Source organism: Nymphaea colorata, chromosome 8 (genome assembly GCF_008831285.2).
Source record: "Nymphaea colorata isolate Beijing-Zhang1983 chromosome 8, ASM883128v2, whole genome shotgun sequence".
Lineage (NCBI taxonomy): Eukaryota > Viridiplantae > Streptophyta > Magnoliopsida > Nymphaeales > Nymphaeaceae > Nymphaea > Nymphaea colorata.
The window spans coordinates 24,418,637-24,441,545 of NC_045145.1; positions in this window are offsets into that span (position 1 = coordinate 24,418,637).

The window sequence follows — 22,909 nt, forward strand, 5'->3', positions numbered from 1 at the left end:
ACATTAATCATGAAAGATTTGTAAGACAAACAAAAAAGGAATGGTGCCAACTATTATGACAAGTGAGATTGCACAACCTAGAGTTACTAAAACAACAATTTTTCTCAATTAATTAAAAAAAAAGAGATTCATTTTCATATTTCACCTAACTTCTTATTTGGTCACCTACCATATGATTCTTTCCAAAAGTATCATATACTAAGTACTATAAATCACCCATTACTTCACATTGATGACCATCCAAATCAATGTTCTTCCACTTTACTACACATTAATCTAAAATGTTCAAAGCCACGTGTATGAGTTCCACAACTCAATGTATGGCTCGCCTTGTTTGTGCTGCATATATATCATCATGTTTAGTTATGGTTTGTTGGGTGAAGGAAAAAGGCATCCTGCGGAGCACTTTATGAAGCCATCATGGTGGTTAATGACTTCCTCTTATCTCATTCACTATGCCTTGTTCCTTTTGAGATTTAACCGGTGGTTCAACTCCAAAGTAACAAAAGCTGGCATATAGGTCTTGAAAATTTCATGTTTTTACTATTCCATTATTTCACAATGTTTTTTTTTTTTTTTAAGGGTGGTTAGTTAATTCCACTACCCCTAAGAGAGGCCATAGCCCCCTCCCCCTTGTCCGCCCCCTTGGGTTTTCAGGGAGCATGCTTCGGGACCTTCTACAGTCTAGAGATAGAGCGCACTAGGACGTGACAGTGACCATTCCAAGACTCAAAACTGAGTCCTTAGAGGAGCCAGACGACTGTGCTGCTCAATATGCTACCACCACTCAGGGTAATTCACAATGGTTTTTAATTTGTTCTAATTAGATAGAAAATGATAACAAAGCAAAGTATATATGGATGTATATTGATAAAATAAAAAAATGGTTATTCACTTAGAAGTGATTCAGGTCTCAAAGCCATATCGACCAGACCTCCCCGTTGTTTCTTCCTATCACCATAAATTACATTGTTATGCCAATTTTGTGAGCTTTTCTGCTTTATAAACTCTTAACTCTCTCTCTCTCTGTGGGTTGATACTGTAGGTGCTGATGGAATTCTCCAGACACATCTCCTCCACCATTTTTTAAATGATGATGAAGTGATGAAGCCCTAGATCTCTATGTCCACCTCAGAGTTCAGTAGCAACCCACATAGTGCTGGTGTGGGCCACTGCCCACACAATACCTGCATTAGCTTCGTATTAAAGCCTCTTAACCAAAAAATTCTATCTCACCACTGCTCATATTTAATATCTACGATGCAATGACTTGTCCCCTTGAAGGTGGGGGAACCAGATTCTCCATATTACCGACATGATCTTGGGCAAACCTAACCCTAGACTTCCTGCGGTTTAGAATAAAACTGAGGAAACTTTAAGTGGTTTCTTACAAAGAGAGCTGTTTCAGTGCCTTTTTTGGGATTTGTGATGGAGAAAACGACTTCCAGAGGAAGGATCTGTCACACCATCAAATTGAGCACTCAACAAATGATGGAGAGACCCAGGTGGTGGCCTACACACCGACCGCTTGAAGGCTCCTCAATCGAATTCTGAACTACACGATGTCCAGGGTTAGGGTTTTCCCACGACTGCCAGCAAGTTTAATGTGGCAGAAATATGGAGAATCTGGTGGTAAACCTTCGAGGTGATGGGTCTTTACATCATAGCCATTGAACAGAGAGATCTAGGGCTTCATTTTCTTCATGATCCTCTTCATCATCATCTTTTTTAGATGATCCAGTGGTTCAATTCGGAGAATTCCGTCATCATGTAAGGACTCAACCAAAGAGAAGAGGAGGTGTTAAATGAGAGTGGATTCCGCAACTTGCTTGTCAAGACTGGGCTTGACATGAATAAGAAATAAGATGCTGACATTGTATTTTACAATGTTAATATAGACATCATATGAAATGACACAATCGCCCAACTGAAGGTGGAAATCAAATAAAGAAATGAAAGCTAATTTGGCAACTTGTTAGTCCCGGGATGATTAGACTTCCCATGAACAAGAAATAATTAAGCTGCTGCCATTATGTTTTACAATGTTAATCTAGAACATTAGATAAAATAATACAGTTGCCAACTCAAGGCAGAAATTGAGTAGGCCAGAAATGAGAGTGAAATTGGCAACAATGCTCATATAAGAAGGTTATTTAATTGTAAAAGAATCAAGCTGAAGCAGCGCTCGGCTTAGCTTTATGATCTCTCATGAGTGGTGGTCATTGGTCGGAGCTACATGAGAATCAACTCCCCTTGTGCCAATAAGCATATCTCTGTTTGCATGCACATGCTTCATGCGCCAGTTTTATTAGCAGAACAAGTTGGAGCTGCACTTTTAGTGATCCAGATTGGATACTAGGACCAGCTGAGGTTGCAAAGGGACCAACTTAAATGCGCCATTGTCACTATAGTAAACTGATGCTTGGTGAGCCAGCAAATTTAACTTGTCCATAAGACTAAAGTGGCTTCGTTTTACATGGAATTAATTTCCCCCATGCTTCACTTATCTCACTAATGATCCATTAAAGTGATTTACTTCTCAAACCCACTTCATGTTCTTTAATTCTAAACAAAAAAGGATTTGTTCAATTACTCATAAAGTAAATTTCCCAATCTAAAAAGCAAAGTCCATAGAGTAAAAAAAAATATTCCAACAAATAAATAAAGAAGAGGTGGTATTATACCAGCTTGCATCTGAGGGAGGGAGCAAAACCTGAAATTGATGAGGAGCCAGGTCCTAAAATCGAATCTGGATCTGTTAAACTGGAGCTCCAAGGATGATTGATCCATATTCGATCCTGGATTCAGTGATGGAAAGGAATTCTGGAACTATTCAGCTCTACAAAGAATTTGCCCTGCCGGTTTTTACCTGGCTTGTAAGGGAAGGCTCCTCAAGATAGAATGAAAAAATGGGCGATTGCATGAAAGAATGAAAGCAATATTCAATAACACAACAATCAAACGAAAGCACCAAGAGAACTAGCAATTTGTATTATTTTGTATGGCTGATCACCATTACTTTCTTCTGCGGTTGAGTATCTCTGTTGATTCTTTGTAGCCAGCATTCTGTCAAGGAGCTTGTGGTTGCAGAATAGAAACTAATAAATGGAATAATGAACTGTTCATGTACTTCCCCTCTGCCTCCAGATATTTCAGAATTGAGGAGTTTCAAAAGTGGACATCACACAGCCAGATAGACATAGAAAGCCATATCAGAGAGACAATCTTTTTAATTATAGACTTCCTTTCTGGTATTCTTTTCTTCTTAAATCTGTCCAAAGTGTGGGAGGTTTTTTGTTTTTTTTTCTTTCCTTTCAACTATCTTCTTAGTCCGTCCACTGCTTTCCTTTGTCGTCTTTGTACTTAATCAAGAAGCAGCCTGCAACTACATAGAAAGAGATATAGGGAGGTAGAAAGGAAGTACATGAACAGTTCATTATTCCATTCAATCTTTTTTGTTCTATAACAGTAAAAAACATGACAGAATGCTGGCTATAGAAAATCGACAAAGAATATGTACTCAAAAGAAAGCGATGGTGAGCCATACAAAATATATAAATTGCTAATTTTCTTGGCATACGCTTTCATTTGATTGTTGTGTTATTGAAGATTGATTCATTATTTCAAACAATTGGGTAATAATTAATCAGTTGGGTTGGGGGTGTTTGAAATAGGTTGGTCCAATGTCAGAATGTTATTTTTTTCGAAAATGAATTTCTATATTGAATTTGCTTGTAAAATTGGAAATTTACTTTTGATTGAAAAAAATTTCTTTCTTTCTTTTTTTAAGAATTAAAGAATTCATGAAGTGGGTATGAGAAGTCAAACACTTTAAGTGAAATGTCTCATTAGCAGGGTAACTGAAGTATAAGGGAAATTAATTCCACGTAAAATGAAGCACTTTAGTGTCACGACATGTGAAACTTGATTACCCACCAAGTACAAGTTTACTATATCGACATCTATCCACATTTTAGTTGGTCCATTTGAAAATTGTTCAGCTAAATAAATGTATTTTATTCTTTGCTAAAAACTGGCGCAGGAAGCATGGGCTTGAAGACCAAGGTAAGCTTAATGGCAGATATCAACACCTGCTGCAGACTACCTAGAACTGGTGATGAGAGATCATACAGCTAAGCTGAGTCTAGCTTAAGCTTTGTTCCTTTTCAATTAAATAACCTTCTTAAACTATTCGATTTTTGCTTTCAGTGGGACGACTGCATTCTTTTATCTGATGTTTAGATTAACATTGCAAAACACACTGAAGCAGCTTAGTTACTTCTTGTTCATGAGAAGTCTAGTCATTGCTGGAAACAAGTTGCAAAATTTGCTCTCATTTCTTTGTTCAATTTCCACCTTCGGGTGATTTTATTGTTTCATATGATGTTTTAGATTAACATTTTAAAACACAATGACAAACACAATCATTGGACTCTTAAGTTGCCAAATTCCCTATCATTTTTCCTATTTGATTTCTAATTATGTTGGGCGTTTGTATCATTTCATCTGTTGCTTTAGATTAACAATTGTAAAACACAAACAGCTTAATTTTTCCCTCGCTAAGAGTAAAACTTGTCTTTGATTAACAATTTTGTCTTTATTATGTTGCCACAACATTTGAAGAATTAGTTGAGCTTTTGGGGTTTCCTTTTCCTTACTTTGTTAATCCTAACATCAACTTGAAAAGAGCACTTCTTGTCAAATCAATAGTTGGAATGAAATGAAAAATTGAAGTATGTGGATAGATTTGTCAACCATGGCCCAAATTCACTTCATGTATAGGCACACTAGAACGTTAAACAAATGCACGTAACTAAAGATTAACCTTAAAAAACATGGTTTTAACTTCTATGCTCTCTTCTTGTGGCTTTCATCACAATTCACAATAGCAAGCAACATTTGACAAAATTCCAAAGCTTGCAAGTGGAATTTTGTCAAATTTTGCTTGCTATTGTGAATTGTGATGAAAGCCACAAGAAGAGGCAAAGAAGTTAAAACAAAGTTTTTTAAGGTAATCTTTAGGACGTGGATTTGTTTAACGTCTAGTGTGCCTATATGCGGAGTGGCTTTGCGGCCATGGTTGATAAATCCATCTACATACTTCAATTTGTTATTTCCTTCCAACTATTGATTTGTCAAGAAGGAAGTGCTTTATTTTAAGTTGATGTTAGCATTAACGAAGTAAGCAAAGGAAATTCCAAAAGCTCTACTGACTCTCAAATATTGTGGCAACATTAATAAACACAAACAACTGTAAAACTCTTGCTAAGGGTTGACTTCTCTCTTAGGTTAATTTTCTCATAATTTATGAAACATAGCTTCAGTAAGTTGTCATCTTCATTTGAGGGAACTACAAAACAGAAGCAAAAGTACCAACTACAGTGATCTTAAGACAAATTGCTAATGTAACTATGAAATTTCAACTAGTCGAATTAATCTTTTTCTTGGTCAATGAAAGCCAACTGTTGCAATCAGCATCACCACTTGCGTCGAATCATCATTAACCATTTGGAACAAAAATAAAGATTCACAAACAGGAAAAGAAGAGGACAAATTAAAGGTGGAAGCAACCTGTGGTTTTGCCAATACAATTGAAAATGGAAAGCAGAACTTCAAAGAAGAAGTAGAAAACCAAAGAGTAATAAGAGCGAAGAACTAGCATGTTGAACCACTAATCCACTTTAATAAACCTCTGAAAGCTTTACAAAATCACTGGTTTGGAATCTCAAGATTTGCATAAATAGAGAAGAAGTGAATACAGTGGGGGAATGACTGGCAGTCTGGAACTTCTTCCTAGTTTTTTCTTTTGAGATGGTAGTTAGTGGGGATCTGATGATGTAGGGAAGGAGCTGCTATTTTTTCATTCCATCCACCACCAGGGAAAAAAATCAAGTGTCTCCAAGTCTTTCATTGAAAGATTCTTTCACTGACAGCCAGAAGGAAAACAAAGGTGGTGGACGGTAATGGTGAAAGATGGCTCGTGTACAATCTAAGCCTGCTGCATAAAATTGCTTTGGGTTCACATGGTCCATTTGTCAAAACCCATGGGCAGGGCAAGCAATTGAGGATGTATATATACTCTCCCTCTCTCTCTACCACCACGAAATCTTGGCTAGCAGATCAAAGCTTCACTCAACTGTGGCTTAGGCCTACTGGTCGTTTCTTTCTATATGAGACACAAATTCTATCCCCTTCATTTAAAGTAGCTAAGGTGTACTCAAAGTCTTCTTCCCAGGAGTTAGAGGGGTTGCCTCCCGGTACTTCTTACCCTGTGATTCATCAACGGCTGTAAGCTGATAATGACGAGACTAGCCAGCAACTTACTGTGACTCAACAAAGCCTTGCTTTATCTATGAGTTCGAATCCGAGCATGCGAATATCCAAAAGAACAGATATGATTATGAGTTTATCCCATTCGAATTTGATCCTTTGACATCCCTACAATGTATTGTTGGAATCAATGGTTGCAACAAACAGTTCAGAATTTATAAAAGGCAAGGCATGAGGTATTTGCCCCTACATATGGTTAAGAACAAGACTATAATTAGGAGTTGCAAATCCTGCAAAGGGGGTCTTTAAGTCTCTTGTTGATCCTTTGGCCTAACCTTTGGGCTAGTATTCAATCACTTGTTTTTTTTTTTTTTAAGGATGTATTTTATTTTTCATTTTTATTAATAAAAAGGAAGCTTGCCATCTCCCAACAGCTCTGCATCTGAACAGTCTTAACCTAAAAAAATAAACTTGTCAAGATAAAAAAAGGTAAGGACGGATTTTAAAACTTAAAAAAGGATAAATATCCGCAATAGTGAGGAGAATTATGAGGGAACATATGGCCTCGCATTTACCAATACATGTTATTTCTGAACCAAAAAGGAGGGCATTTTTATTTCCCTTGGAAAATTAAATGCAAGACTTAACACATTTACCAAATTGAGAAGTTCTCATTTTTCAAGTTGATTTGTTTCAATGCAATCATGGTAGCATTACATTTGCTTTTAGTATAAACATATCAATTATTGAAGTTTTTTGTTATTTATTAGTTAAATTGACCATGTGTTTTCTACTTGGTGGCACGGGGCGTCATGCCCAACCATTTGGGTAGGTACTTACCCATGACTAGAAAGAAAATATCCACCAAGGATTCAATTTTATCATCTTTCCCTTTTGCTTTTCAAGTATTCCAACTATATGACAACATTTTTCTTAGTATATACAATCCTACCAATCAATTTTTGCTTTGTAAAGAAGGGAAAAAAATCTTTATAAACTTTGCCCACATAAATAATCAAATTTGACACTCATTAACATTAATCATGAAAGATTGGAAAAACAAATTAAAAAATGGATAGTATCGATTGTCATAATAAGTGAAGATGATACAATCCAAAGTTTAAAATTTTTCTCTATTTCAAAAGAAAGAAAAAAAAAGATTTATTTTCATATTTTCCCCCATTTCTGATTTGGTCACCTAACATTAATGAAAGTTTCCTAAAAGTACCATATATTATGTACTGTAAAGCTCTCATTGCTTCACATTGGTGACCATCCAAAGACATGTTCTTCAACCTTAGTACTATACATTCTTGAATGTTCAAAGCCACATGTATGTGTTCCAAAACTCATTGTACAACTCTCCTTGCTTGTGTTGTTATGCATTGCTCTTCACTATTTTTGTGTTTTCACTTTTCAGTATGACGAGCAACGACGTGCAAGCGCAATACTGCAAGCAAAGAGAGGCAGAGCCAGTCAATGGGCAGCTTATCCACCAAGCACACTGGCACAGGACCAATAATCCCGCAGACCTGAACACCGACAACCTGCATCCCAAGGACTCGTAACTGGACATAACATGTCCTTGATGTGTCTCAATCTGCAAAGTGGAAGGATTCATCATGGGCAAAGAGGCAGAAACAGGGGAGGAGGAGGAACAACGGAAGCGGATGGGTATGTGAGGGAGGGGCTGCATGGAGGTAGGATGGTCTGGGCCAGCGCCCAATTCGAGGTCATGGGAAGACAATAAATACGACATCCTCGGACTCCATGAAAGAAAGCCAAGCATGTCATACTTATCCCTATCATATTTAACTAATCGCTCTGAAGAAAAAGAGGGGCCAAAAAGGGAGATGTGCCCCAAAATATGTTTTTGGAGGAGAACCTGTTCAGAAAGCCAGCAATCTCGGGCAGCAGAGATATATGGAGTGGTTCAGAATATGACCGAAATTTATGCAGCACTTTCACAATCCTTTCCTTCGCTCCTGCTTTCCGATTGTGGAGTTACAGACAAGGAAAAGAAGAAAATGCTGAAGTCAAATTCAAAATCGTTCGAAAGCATGACGAGAACCCCTAAGATCAAAGACCAAGGGAAAGGGAAGAAGGCGAAAAAACGTGAAAATGCCAACATTTCAGGAATTTCACCCACTATTTCAAATTCTTTTTTGAACAAAACCCTAAGCCTCCATCAAAGATAACCGAGCAGGCTTTCCATTAGGGATAAGTACGACATCTTGTGAACTCAAGGATGAAGAGTACCTGCGAAGCTTGAAATAGTGGGTGAAATTTCTGAAATGTTGGCATTTTGAATTTTTTTCACCTTCTTCCCCTTCCCTTGGCCTTTGATCTTAGGGTTTCTCGTCATGCTTTCGGATGATTTTGAATTTCGCCACAGTGTTTTCTTATTTTCCTTGTCTGTAACTCCACAATCAAAAAGCAGAAGCGAAGGGAAGGATTGTGAAATTACTCCATAAATTTGGGTCATAGTCTAAACTAGTCCCCAGATTAGGCTCTCCGCTACTGGAGATTGCTGGCTTTCTGAACAGGTGCTGCTCAAAAAACACATTTTGGGGCACATTTCCATTTTTTTCCCCTCTTTTTCTTGAGAGCGATTGGTTAAATACAACAAGGATAAGTACGAATGCTCGGCTATCTTTCATGGAGGCCGAGAATGTCGTACTTAACATCCTCCCATGACCTCGAATTGGGTGCTGGCCTAGACCATGCTACCTCCACGCAGCCCCTCCCTCACATGCCTATCTGCTTCTGTTGTCCTCCTCCTCCCCTATTTCCGCTTCTTTGCCCACCATGAATTGCAGATTGAGATGCATAAACGACATGTTATGCCTAGTTACAAGTCCCACGGGATGCATCTCGTCAGTGTTCATGTCTACAGGATTTTTGGTCTTGTGCCAGTGTGCTTGGTGGAGAAGATGCCCAATGACTGGCTCTGTCTCGCTTTGCTTGCAATATTGTGCTTGCTCGCCGTTGCTTTCCTTCCCTCTCATTCCTACTGGCCACTATTTGCTCCATATCTGCGAATTAGCAAGGCCCGCCTTAACCACATTCTGGCCATCTCCGTGCTTGTTACAACACTTGCGGTGGTGTTGATCACTGTTGGAAGCAATAAATGTCTCCCACGAATCAGGCAAAGTAACAAGCAATAATAATCTCAAAATCTCACCTTCAAATTTAACACTCATACTGAATAACTGACTAATGGCCTCTTGAAAATCATTTAGAAAATCTGACACTGAACTACCTTCCCTGAATCTCAAATTCATCAATCTTTTCGGAAGAAATAATTAACTACTTCTTGTCTTGGAGGCATAAAGATTTTCTAATTTTGCCCACAAACTACATGCATGCTTTTCATCTTGGATATGACTATAAACATTTTTATCCACAAATTGTCGAATGAAACCACAAACTTGTTCGTGTTCAAATTCTCATTCCTCATCAGACTTAGAATTGGACTTTTCTTTTGAAAAAACTGGGAGGTGCATAGCCTTCACATATAAGAGATCTTTCATCTTATTTTTCGATAGACTATAATTAGTCCTATTTAGACTAATCATACGGCTAGTACCGAAATCAATTTTGTTATCCACCATGTTGGCTCTGATACCACTTTGTTGGGATAAAATGCGAATAGGCACGAATCTACTAATAATGATTCAACAACGAAGTATAGCCCAAACCGATCATGCAATAAGCAAGAAATCAACGACCAAACAATCCAACCAAAGTAAACACAATCAAAAACTGCACAAGAAGATTTTTACGTGGAAAACTCCTCAAAAACAATGAGGGTAAAAAAACACGGGGTACTACGACTCAAACTCAATCCACTATAATCAATGATATAAGTTATCCCACAAGGGTCTACACAAAGCTAACACTCTAACAATAATATCTCTTCAAAACTATATGAGAAAACAAGGGAAAATATCACCGATAGAATCCGGAAATCGTGGATTGGGAGGAGATGCGTCTGGCTTCCTTGTTGGAATCGAATCTTGCTCAAGCCAAGAGCCCGCAACCTTCTCTTCCTTGCCTTCCTCTTCTCCTTCTCTCCTTTCCTCTTCTCCTTCTCTCCTCTTGCTGTGCAGCCACAAGAGAGCGCCCCTCTCTTTCACTTTTCCCAAAAGAAAAACCCTAAAAGAGAGAGAGACGTAAGAAAAGAATGGGGGGCACCATCGGGTGCCCTCCCCTTTATCTCCCGCTCGTCACTTAAGTGACGGTAAGGGTCAGGTCCTCTCTTGAGGCTGGACCCGACCCAACAGTTCAATTTTTGAGAGTAGGGTGCAGAGTGTCGATGCCTGCCTAAGCTGCCCACTATCCCAATCATGAGAAGTCGGATCAATATTGAACTGCAAGAGGAAGCACCCACCGAAAAGCCGCAGGCAAGATTTCCTTTTTTGCCTGTTCTTTGGTTGCCGTAATTCAATGTTAACATTCATGAAAACATGAATCCCACTGTGAGAGAAAGATCCACTGGCGTTTGCTTTCTGTCTTGAATTGGTGATGAATATTGTATCGAAGATAGTGACCTGTCTTTGTTACGTGAAATATTGATGCTATTATGGTTAGTCTCTCTTGAGATCATTTGCACTACCTCTTTTCAAGAACCATAGCACTTAGTCACTTACATGTAATGTTTAGGTGAGTAAAAAACTTCAGTAGTGATAACACGTTTTTGAAAGGGCGTACTGTAAAAATATAGCTTTGGAGGTTTCAATTGCATTCGTTATATCATGAATGTGCTTGTGACTGCTATACAACTTATGTGTCAAATGTACTACTAAGTTGCTAATTTGCATATTCTTCCTACTTGAGTGAACATATCGCTATGTTTGGTCTGTTTCCTCCAGATTGTGCAGTTCATCTAAGTTGCCGTACTAAGTTGCCGTACTTGTGTAGTACTTTGAAGCCTTGCACATTTACTTCACAATTTTTTAATTATGATCTTCCTTTTCATGTCCTAGGCGTTCCTCGCTCATTCTATCATTGGTTTGTGACTTTCAATGGCCATGTTGCACACATGTGCCAATATATAATATATACATATATGAAAGAAGAATATATATATATATATATATATATATATATATATATATATATATATATATATATACTTGAATGGTGATTTTAGAATCACTCAGCAATCTAATCAAGGTCAGTCGATCCAACATGATGGGCAGAGAAATACAAGGAAAAAAAGGTGGACTTTTTTATCATCTAATATTAGTTTATACTATTTTCTCATTGCTTTCATCTCAATCATCCATCTGCAATCCTGATTAGATGGTTTTGTGACTCAGTCACTCACTATTTAGCTAGAGCGATCAACAATTTATTTTTAACAAAAATTTTAGGTCACAAGTGGAGAATTGAGCATTTGTTCTTTTTGATAACTGTCCCCTCGTGACACATAATGGACCATAAAACTATCATTTCCTTATAATTGTGAATAATTTGCTGTTGTCTATGTGGTTAATTTTATCTCACACATTTCGTGTGGATTTGTGATTGTTATTACAATTTGGATTTGGGGTGATTAAATTTTAGAGTATTTTCCGTAATGTGTAGTCCTAGCTTAATTTATTTATTGGCGGTTTCCTGCATTGGTTCTTTCGGTGAAACCAGTCTAAGAGATGGTCTCCCCATCTTCTTATCAATGAATGATAGTCCTGTATGCGTTATTTCCATATATATATATATATATATATATATATGATTCTACAGTCTCTGGTACTCTGCTTCATCATAATACCTGCAGAACGTGCGTGATGATTTTTTTCTCTTTAATTTATGGTTGCAATTAGTTTCCTAGATTCTGCCCATGCAAAGATTTAGGCTTATACTACCCTATTCTCTGATACTGATTTATGTTCATGAATTTTTCTCCAATATTGACTCACGCTCGTGGAATTTTAAAATAATTAACATAGTCGCCACGTCGATATACTATAGCAAAAACCTTTTGAGTACATTCCATGCAGCTGTAGGGGCTAACAATTTAGGGATCATAAGGCTTCTATGAAAGTAGACAAAATTTCAGCCTAGCGGCCTCATACTTATGAAGCTCTAGAACTTCAGGTTGAAGTTTCTTGCTATAGTTAAATGACATGGTACTAATTAAGCTAATAAGTTAAAAGGAAAACCTTCAGCCGAACCGCACCTAAAGGTTTGGCAATATAATGAAAAAAAAAAACACCCAAATTTTGTGCCATTTTTGAAAATTTGTAATTAAGCCGCCCTTCTATTAATCACTAGACACTAGACATCGCTATGAAGTTGATTTAATGAGACACTGATCTGTGTAGGACTTCAGTGTATTTCGGAAGATTGTGTATGCATGACATATGCATGTTATGTGCGAATCATGATCCATGAAATTGACTGAAACAATTAATATGTGAGATGAAGTAATTGTAGCTTGCATTTGACTTCTTGTGGTGTGGGATTTTTTATGCTGTTAGAAATGAGACGTAATGCTGGTTGTGAGAGTAGGTTTTTCCATATTTATGAAAAGGGTTATAACATGTTATTAGGTTGACTTTTGTAACATATTTATTTGAGCAAGTTTATATTTTGTTATTGACCAGGTTTAACATGATTATTTAACTTGTTCGCAAAGCCTGTTACTGAGCACATTCTGCAATCGAGTTCATGCATGATCTGCATTATTGTGCAGTTCATATATTTGTAGCTATGGGGAGCACTAATTTTTTCCTGAATTTCAGGTCGCTGGTGGAGAAATGTGATGGATAAATGTCTCTTCGTGGCAGATAGTGATGTTGCGGATGATTCCAACGTTTTTTCTGCGGGTTATTCATCAAGATCTAGAGTTATATACCCTGTTCTTTATTGTCGATTTATGAGCTAGCATAACTAAGTGCACACAAGAGATATACACTAAATGAGTAATATGGGGTATTTCTAGAAATACTTACAAGAAAATGTTCTTTTTAATCTTGTTTAACCACCGGCCCGCAAAAACCATGTGCTCTCCGCGTCAGGAATCCGTTTCAATGAGTTGGGTGTCATTTAAGGTTTGAGATATTGTGTTATATACGTTTTAATCCCAGGTTTCCTATTTTTTGCTTCACTTTCGGCTTTGAAACGTAGATCTCTCTCTCTCTCTCTAAATACTAAGCCCGTGGTGGTGTTCCCATGCATTTGGCTCATGAAGATTGGCTTTAAAAAGGAAAGAGTAAATACCGGGGGCACCAAAATTGTTGATACTTTATTTTTTTGGAAAAATGGAAGCCTTCATATTTGAAGAAACTAAATGGCCCGGAAAATTTTTGCAGTACAAACCAAAATTAGACAATCCTCAATTGAAGAAATTCTATTTATAATAGCACAGGCAATGGCAATAAAGAAACCCATCCCCTAGAAAAAAAAAAAAAAAAAACTGTCGAGAAACTCTTAATTTTTTCCATATATTGCCTCAATAGGAGTTTTTATTATCAGGAAAAAACTCAAGTTCAGTATAAAAAAAACGGATAAAAAAAAATTGCATGTCATTTGCTTTCTCAAAAAATAAACATCGTTAAATTACCATGCAGACATTTCCTCTCTTAAGACTAAGGCTGGGCCGCAGTAGCCTTCCCGATACCCAGCCCTATCGGGCTGGGAAAAAGGGGCACAGGCCGGCCCGACTCTTTATCGGGCCAGCCCAGGTGGGCTCAATAAGACCAATTCAGACTAAAAATTTACTTTTTAAATTTTCTATTAATTTATATATATATTTATAATATTTTATTCTAATTAATTATATTTATATATTATTTTATATTAAAATATATTTTTAAATTTAATCAAACCTGGCTCGGGCTAGGGTTTTCCATGTCAGGCTGGGCTCGAGCACAATTTTTGGATGTCGGGCCGGCTCGGGCCCAACTCGCTATCGGGCCTGGCCGGCCAGATGCAGGCTAACTTAAGACTGCCTTTGAAGATACATTTCAATAACAGCATTCGTTTGATATAGGAGCCGCAAAATGAGAATATTAATCAACATCTTACAATACTTTCTTAGTACAAGAACTATTTAATTACATTTAAATTTTAGCAAAGTCTGAGCCCCTGATCAGCGTAGCCACTATGAGATCCCGTAGGAAATTTTTATATTGACTTTAATGGAACGGCTCCAAATCAAGAGAAACAATATATGTTGGAGTTCATGCAGGCGGAAGACGCCTGCAACCTCGTTTGCTTCCTTGACAAAGTTAACAGCGGAGGCTCCAAGGTGGGCACGAAGGGCAGGTAATAGCAGCAACTAAAGAGAGGAAGAAGAATAAGAGAAATAGAAACTGAAGCAAAGAGATTAGCCGGGTTTGCTTTTATGAGCCTCAATTAAAGGTAATCTGAAGATGAGTCCCTAAATCGTGTAATTGTGGGGCTTATATAACCAGCCTCATAGGTTTCCCCATATGCCCAGCATGCGGTTAGGAACAGTGAAAGATTTCAGGAAAAAGATAATGTAAACTCAAAGTTTGTTTTTAATGAAAATCTTCAATTGGAAAACTAGTTGGCAAAGTCTATCTTGTAATTGTGAGCCCCTCCCCTCACCCTTAGGAGTGGAAGGAATGGCACTATCCAACATCTCTCACTTTGCCACCAATTTGCTTCCACTATGGTGAGTTTTCTCAATCTTTAATTATCTGGTTTTTTATTCATTAGTTTTCCAACATAACTCAAATCTTTAATATATTTAACTTTAGTTACTAGGTTTCCATAAAAAAGTTTACCGTCTATTATGCGAAAAAATAATTAGTCCCATGTGGACCACAAGCTTTACAAATAAATCATCAAGAATTCTTTTGTTAAATATGCTAACAATCACATAAATATTTGAAACTTACTTGAATATTATCTTCTTGTTCAACAATGAAATTATCCTGGACACTTTTTTTATTTCTAATTTTGTGCACAAAAATAAATGCAACAAAAATAGTCTAATTAAAGGGTCTATTAAACCCTTTTTATCATTCAACAAGGCATCATTCTTACACAAAGTAACTCACTTAACAGTTACAATGGTGTAATCATATAACTGAAATATTCAATTAGGCTCCCACTTTTCAAACATTTACATCATCATCTAATCGAATTGGCAACATTCTCAATCTTTATTTTGACTTTATGTAAACTAATGATCTCAAGTACTATTATCTTGTCCTTTCTTTATCTATAGTTAACTCACTACGTAGTTTTCACAACTAACTGTTAATATCCAGGTTGTCACAAGCAACTTTATTGTTTACTGACATGATAGTCTTTCCATTTATTTCATCAAGGTCAATACGTAGCTCCACCAATAAATGTATGCAAGAGCAATTCAAATATAGCTAATGAGCTTTAAACTTTTGTGAAAATTATCAATGTCTGAAGAATAGAGGAATTGGACTCAATTGGTCATTTCCTTAACTAATCCATAAATTGATCTACTAGATAATCATTGAATTCACTAATAAGCTTCAGCCTGACCACTTATTAGAATATCAAATAAATGAAATTTGATCATTATTAGGATCATTATATTTGTACTCTTGGAATAATTTCATCTCATGCAAGAAAACATCACAAACCCTTCTTATAGATGTTTGGTTGCCAAATACATATGCATTTTCAAGCATACTCTTATAGAAGGATCTTTGGGTACCTAATACATATGCATTTGCAATCATATTCTTCAACTTCTAGATTAGATTTGCATTTTGACATGCATTATAGATCTCCAAAGATATTGACATGAATCTAGTTAGTACGGATCTCATTGTATTCAAGAGCTTTACCTTCCACCGCATGAGCAAATAATGAAATCAAATTCATTCTCCAAAAAAATTTTGCTTATTAGCATACTAGCATAATTTGATCCACAAGTAATCAAATAACATGATATGTTTGGATCTAATACAAACAAGATATGGGTTTAATCATATATCCAAATAAATTCAAATCCGAATGAAAGTTGTATGTATGGTAGATCTTAACCAATAAATAGATCAAATCCTCAACGCTACACGAATATAAAGATTCATATGACATTAACATTGATCCAAACACAAAATATCCACAATACGACTAATGTGGATTAAACACTAATGATCCATATTGAAATATTATACAATATGATTCAACAACCGTGTTTGGACCCAAATAAAAGCCCAATTCTTAAAAAAGGTGAAACAAAAATTTCCTTTACCTTTGAGATGATGTGATCTAGATCCATACTAATCCATCACTTTTATGAGTAAATAAAATTTTTCATCTGCTAGCACTTTAGTGCTACAAGTCTTTGAATAAAACAATTCGTACTAATATGGATATCAGATCAAGAGTGTTATAGTACACCTCTTGAGCAAGTCCTAAAAACAAATTAATTCTCAAAAAAGAGCAAAAGAAAACCTAGTCAATAGCCATGCAGAATGATTTGGATCTAGAAAGATAATAGATATCACAATATTACTAGATCCAAAAAGCAAACTTGATAACATACATTGGGTCTAATACAAACAAGATATGGATTTTAACCAATATCCAAATGAATTTATAGATACGAATCTATCATGTGCCAAGCCTATCATAGGTTGAATCACCCATTGTCTAAGAATGTCACGTTACATCTCCTAGCATAACCCACATACAATAATATAATAGTTCCTTTCATCCTTAACTACTCCTTTAAAACTAGCATGAGCATAATATAGTTTTCTTTAGTCTTTCTTCAGATAATATTCCTTCGTAAGGAACAAAAGGAATTCATCCTTTAGCACTCGAGTGGTACTTACATTAAATATGTACAACACAATTTTTAGAATATGATAAAATCATTAGATCTAAAAATCAATGACAATATATTCAGATCCAATATAAGCAGGTTATAGATCTTAAACAAAAGGTCTAACAAATTAAATCAGATCATGCTCCAAAAGGGTATAATGTTTACAATGAGATCCAAATTCAATAGCTAAATGGATATAAAAAATTCGGGTCATATCTAATATCAGCATGGACCATGTACCCAAAAGTGCAACAAATATTCAAAAAGCAAACATGATTACATATAGTTGAACCAATATAAATAGGATATGAATTTTTAACCAATATCCAAACAAATTCAGATCTGAATACGTCATGAACCAAACTGAATATAAACGTGGATCTTAAGTAACGATTAGATCCAAAGCGAAATTCCAACTAGTTATATGGATTCAGATCATACCAATATGGATCCAGGTCATACTAATCTAGATCCAAACACAATGATATCCACTATAGTATCAATATGTATTTAAACAAGAAAAAGGATCCAAGTTCAAATACGATAAGACCATGATTTAACATAATATCCAGATCTAGGTATGATTTTAGTTAGCGCCACAAACAGAAATACAAAGTTTATAACATCAGTATTTTCTAGCATTGATCCCCCTTATGTACAATCTCTATATGTGGTTTTCACCCAACTAAAGATTGAGGCTGAAACATTCTCTATAAGCCTGTTTACGTAGTTTCAAAACATGCACGTCGAATCGATTTCTAACAGGGAGCCATGTACTTGAATTTAGTTGGAAACAACTTTTCCGAAATGTCGTGCTATTTTTTAACCGCTTTTAACGATCTTCTATAAGTAAAGTGTCCTGAGTTAAAACTTATAAAACTTTAACCATGTTCACGAAGACTATAAAAATTATTGGGGTGTCAATAGGTTTTTTAAAGTTGTGGGATAAATACTTCTTTTCTTGATCTTTTTTCTTTTTTTATTCATTGCTTTCTCTCTCCTCTCATCTCGACCTTTCTCTTCTTTCTCTGCTATGGTTTCCTTTCTGTAGCAGTGGTTGTTTACGGCAACCGGCGATTGGTGAGCGTCGACAAATCACCAGACGAAAATCTGATGTCTCGGTTCTCAAAGGCAGCAAGACATTGGAAAGAAACAGACGAACAACGCAATTCCTCTTCTTTGGTTTTCCACAAGGGTTTAAATTCACAGAGAGGAAACAAGGAGGTTCCAGGGCTCACGATGTGCATCTTTGCGAGTCTTTTCTCATTTTCGCCATCTTTCCTCTCTTCCTTCTCTCGAACGGTCACCGTAGGGAAGTCGACCAGAGTTGCGTCCGGCGAGAACCGATGACCTGCTATCCAGTTAGAAGGGGCGGTGGGAAGCGGGTAGGCTGACATGGGCTTTGTTGTGTCAGTTTAAAACATTTTAGTTTAATATATATAAAAAAATTTAAAACTTTCTATTTGGAGCCCCTTTCGGCGAGTATCAGCGACCTGAAAGAATGGATGTTGTGGGGCGGAGGGAGCAACAGTGATACAGGGCTTCGCGGCGCAGATAGCCGGCTAGATGTGAAGGTTCAGCAGCACCGTCAGCAGCGACCGAGGGTTGTTGTGAGTTTGCCGAAAAAGAGGCGGCGGCGGATTATATGGCAATGTCAGAAGCAAAAAAACAACGGTATCCAAATTTTGGGTCTATTATTTTTAAAAATGAATTTAAAATCCAAGTTTAGATCCAAAATCCAAGTTTAGATCCAAATCTAGCATTTCAAACTCAAAATCCAATTGTCAAATTCAAATTAGATCCAAAATCCGACTTTCATATCCAAATTAGAGCAAGACCCAATTGCCCCTCCTTTTGACAAAAAAACCTCCTTTTAGAGGGTAATTTTGGTCTTTTTGATTTTAGAGGACGATTTTGGTCTTTTGGTGGGTAAGACTCATTTGTCCCTTCTTTTGACAAAAGAACCTCCTTTTAGAGGGCAATTTTTGTGTTTTTGGTGGGCAAGACCCATTTGCCCCACATTTTGACAAAAAAACTCATTTTAGAGAGTGATTTTGTTCTTTTTTTGTGGGCAAGACCCATTTGTCTCTCCTTTTCACAAAAGAACCTCATTTTAGAGGGCCATTTTGGTCTTTTTGTTGGGTAAGAACCATTTGCCCCTCCTTTTGACAAAAAAACATCCTTTTAGATGGCGATTTTGGTCTTTTTGGTAGGCAAGACTCATTTACCCCTCCTTTTGACAAAAGAAGCTCCTTTTAGAGGGAGATTTTGGTCTTTTTTACGGGCAAGACTCATTTGCCCCTCCACCCCTCCTTTTAACAAAAAACCTCCTTTTGAAGGGTGGTTTTGGTCGTTTTGGGTGGACAAAAGGCCAACCCATTTTAAAAAAATATTTTGATAAGCCTAATGGCTAATCATACCCATTTTCAAACCATTTCTTTTTCAAAATAATTCAAAATTGTGTGAAATTTCGATCAAAATGGGGTGAAATTCAAAAAAAATCAAATTTTGGGTTTTGGATCCAAAATCCTTTATAAATACCCCCCATATCCCTCCTCTTGGGCAAGAGTTGGCCTTGAGAGAAACCATAGAATATTCTCAAATGAAAACTTAGGGTTTCTCTTGAGTTCTTTCTCTCTCTCTCTTCCTCTTTCCATTTCTCTTCATCTTCAACATCATGGGAGCTTCATTCAAGGTAAGTCCAAAATCATTCAAAAGAGGGATCATTTCCAATATCAATCACATTTGAGGTATTTAATCTTCCTCTATTTCTATTTTCATTTCTTCTTCTCTCCATGGCATTTTCAATATCATTCATATCCGAGGTATGTAAACCTCCATTTTTATTTCCTCCTTTTCTTTCTTCTTCCTCTCCCCATGGCCAATATGAGATAGCCCTCAATCTTTATTTTTAGGGTCAAGAGGCTATGCTCAAGTGCACCGGGAGCACGAGAAGATGAAATGATCTTTTATTTTCTTGTTTAAATCATTCAATCCTTCCTTTTCATATCTTCCTTTTCCTCTTACCGTATCCTCATGGCCGTGCAAGGTAGCTCAAATAATCCGGAATCAAGAGCTACTCTTGAGTGCACCGGGAGTATGAGCAAGACGGAACAAAATCCATATCTTCATTTATCTCCAAAAATATACTTGATATATTGTCTTCATTCATCATTCATGCTTGAAATGATGCTCATGCATGATATTCTAATCTTTTTTTTATATAACTCAATGCACGATGAGAGTGAGTGTTTGGGGTTGGGATTTGTTCTTGTGATTTTTGAGGTTGGGGCTTGTCCAACCCGGAAAAACCCTCACGAATATGTACATATTAAAAATGCATCTTCATGTCATTACGTGTAGTTTCCTTCTCGATCATCTAATTAAGAACCCAAACGAGTGCCTCGTTATATTGCTTGATTTTCTTCCATACCCAACGGTGGAAGAAACATATTCCCTTATAACCAAAATCATAACATTCTATTTTCTAAAACATTTTCAAAAGAAACCCCTCTAATACGGCCTTCGAGACTTAACTTACGTTCTTGCATGAGCCCAAGTTCCCTTTCGGCCTATATCAAAATTTGAAGTTGGCTATTTTCAAATTATTCATTGATTTTCATATTCATGAAGACGTATGTGTGCACATGAATATCTTTCTTTGTTGTTTCTCTCTCTATGATTTAACATACTTTTATAAACTCCCATATACATATATTTAAATATATATATAAACATGTATTCCATTTTAAAGTCTTCATTTCTCTTTCTAAAATGATCTTCTCTTCTCTACTTGATATAAACATCATTTTCATAAGCTTTCATAAATGTTTACAAATGCATACCTTTCTCTTTCAAAACATGTGATTTTATGATTTTCAAGATCTCTTTGTCTCTTTCTTTCTCTATATCTCTCTTGGGATGTAGTCTTTCATATTTTTCGTTCTTTCAATATCTTACCATTTAAGATTTTAATTTTTCATTTGCCAACTTCATCAAGACCACAAACCAAGTAATGACCCAATATTGGAATCATATTTGGTGGTCTACAATCTCAATCCATTTTCAAAAATTTCTTATATATATATATAAGTATGAAAACAAAAATCTTAGATGTATGTGATGGTAGGAATGTCATTAGATGAATGTTGTGGTAGGAATGCTTCATTCTCTTTTAATCATATAGGATCAATGCATTCATGCATTCACATTCACTTAATATCACAAATGAGCACAATCACATCTCCAAAAGAACTTAAGCAAGATGAGATGGAGCTCTAACTAGGTGGTAACCAAATTAGAGCAAAATCTCAAACTTACTTAATGTCTTAAGAGAACACTAAAGTAATTTGAAAATGATTTTTCAAGTGATATTCATAAGGATTTATCGATTCTAGTTTTCCCTAAAATATTTACATTCTCAAGCAACTCTTCAAAAATCTTTTCAAAAGTTTGAAACATCAAACTTTCAATATTTTTCAACACCACATATAGAATCAAAAATATGTTTAAGTCAAAACGAAATGCATCAACGACAAACATAGCCCTTGGGTTGATTACCCCCGGTAAAAGCACCGGGAACGGTCGATCCTCGTATGGACGGGCGAGTCCCTTTCTTCCTTATTTCAAAATAAAACCTCATTTTTCTGGAGCACTCCAAAACCAATAAAAATTTTGGGATGCAAATAGGGAGGTTGTGATTGATCAACACAAAGTTCTTTTAATAAAAATTGTAACCACATGATTTTAGCAGTAGTATTGGCAATAGATCGATACTCTGCCTCAATACTAGAACGGACAACTGACTGCTTTTTAGCACTCCATGAAACTAGATTGGATCCAATAAATACTGCATATCCACCTGTAAACCGTCTATCATCAAGACATCCTGCTCAATTTGCATCACTGTAAGCATTAATATTTAAAACTGAGCTAGGTCTAATAACAAGACCATAATCAATATTGTGTTTCAAATATCTTAGGATTCTCTTTATGGCATCGCAATGGGCATCAGTAGGATGATGTATGTATTGACAAACCTTGTTGATAGTATAAGAGATGTCTGGACGAGTCATAGTAGAGTATTGAAGAGCACCAACAATGTTGCGATAAAGAGTTGGATCATAAAAATTTGATCTAGTTAGAACAGATAAATTAAGAGAGCATGCCATGGGAGTTGAAACTCCCTTAGCTCCAAGCATATTTGTTCTTTTGAGAAGCTTGAATATGTACTTCTTTTGAGACAATATTAGCTTATTGTCAATTCTTTTTGCTTTTATGTCCAAAAAGAAATGAAGCTCATACAGATCTTTAATGGCAAACTCACTTTTGAATTGACAAATAATTTTATGAATATCTTCAGGTGAGCTTCCTGTTACGGTCAGGTCATCCACGTATACCAAAACATATAGAAGTATTTCTTTTTTTCTCAAAATAAAAAGAGATGAATCTGTTTGAGCCCCTTTTAAACCAAGATTTTGGAGGAATAGACTAAGACGGGCAAACCATGACCTAGGAGCCTATTTTAAACCATATAAAGCACGTTCAAGCTTGCATACATGATTTGGGGAAGAATCATTTTGAAATCCATGTGGTTGAACCATATAAACTTCTTCTGAAATAGATCCATATAGGAATGCATTTTGAATATCCAGCTGATGTATTTTCCATTTGTGACTAATAGAAATAGTCAATACTGTCTGAATTGTAGTAGGCTTCACAAAAGGGCTGAAGGTTTCAGTATAGTCAATTCCTTCTTTTTTACTATACCCCTTGGTGACGAGTCTAACCTTGTATTTTTCCAATGATCCATCTGTCTTTCGCTTGATTTTGAACACCCATTGA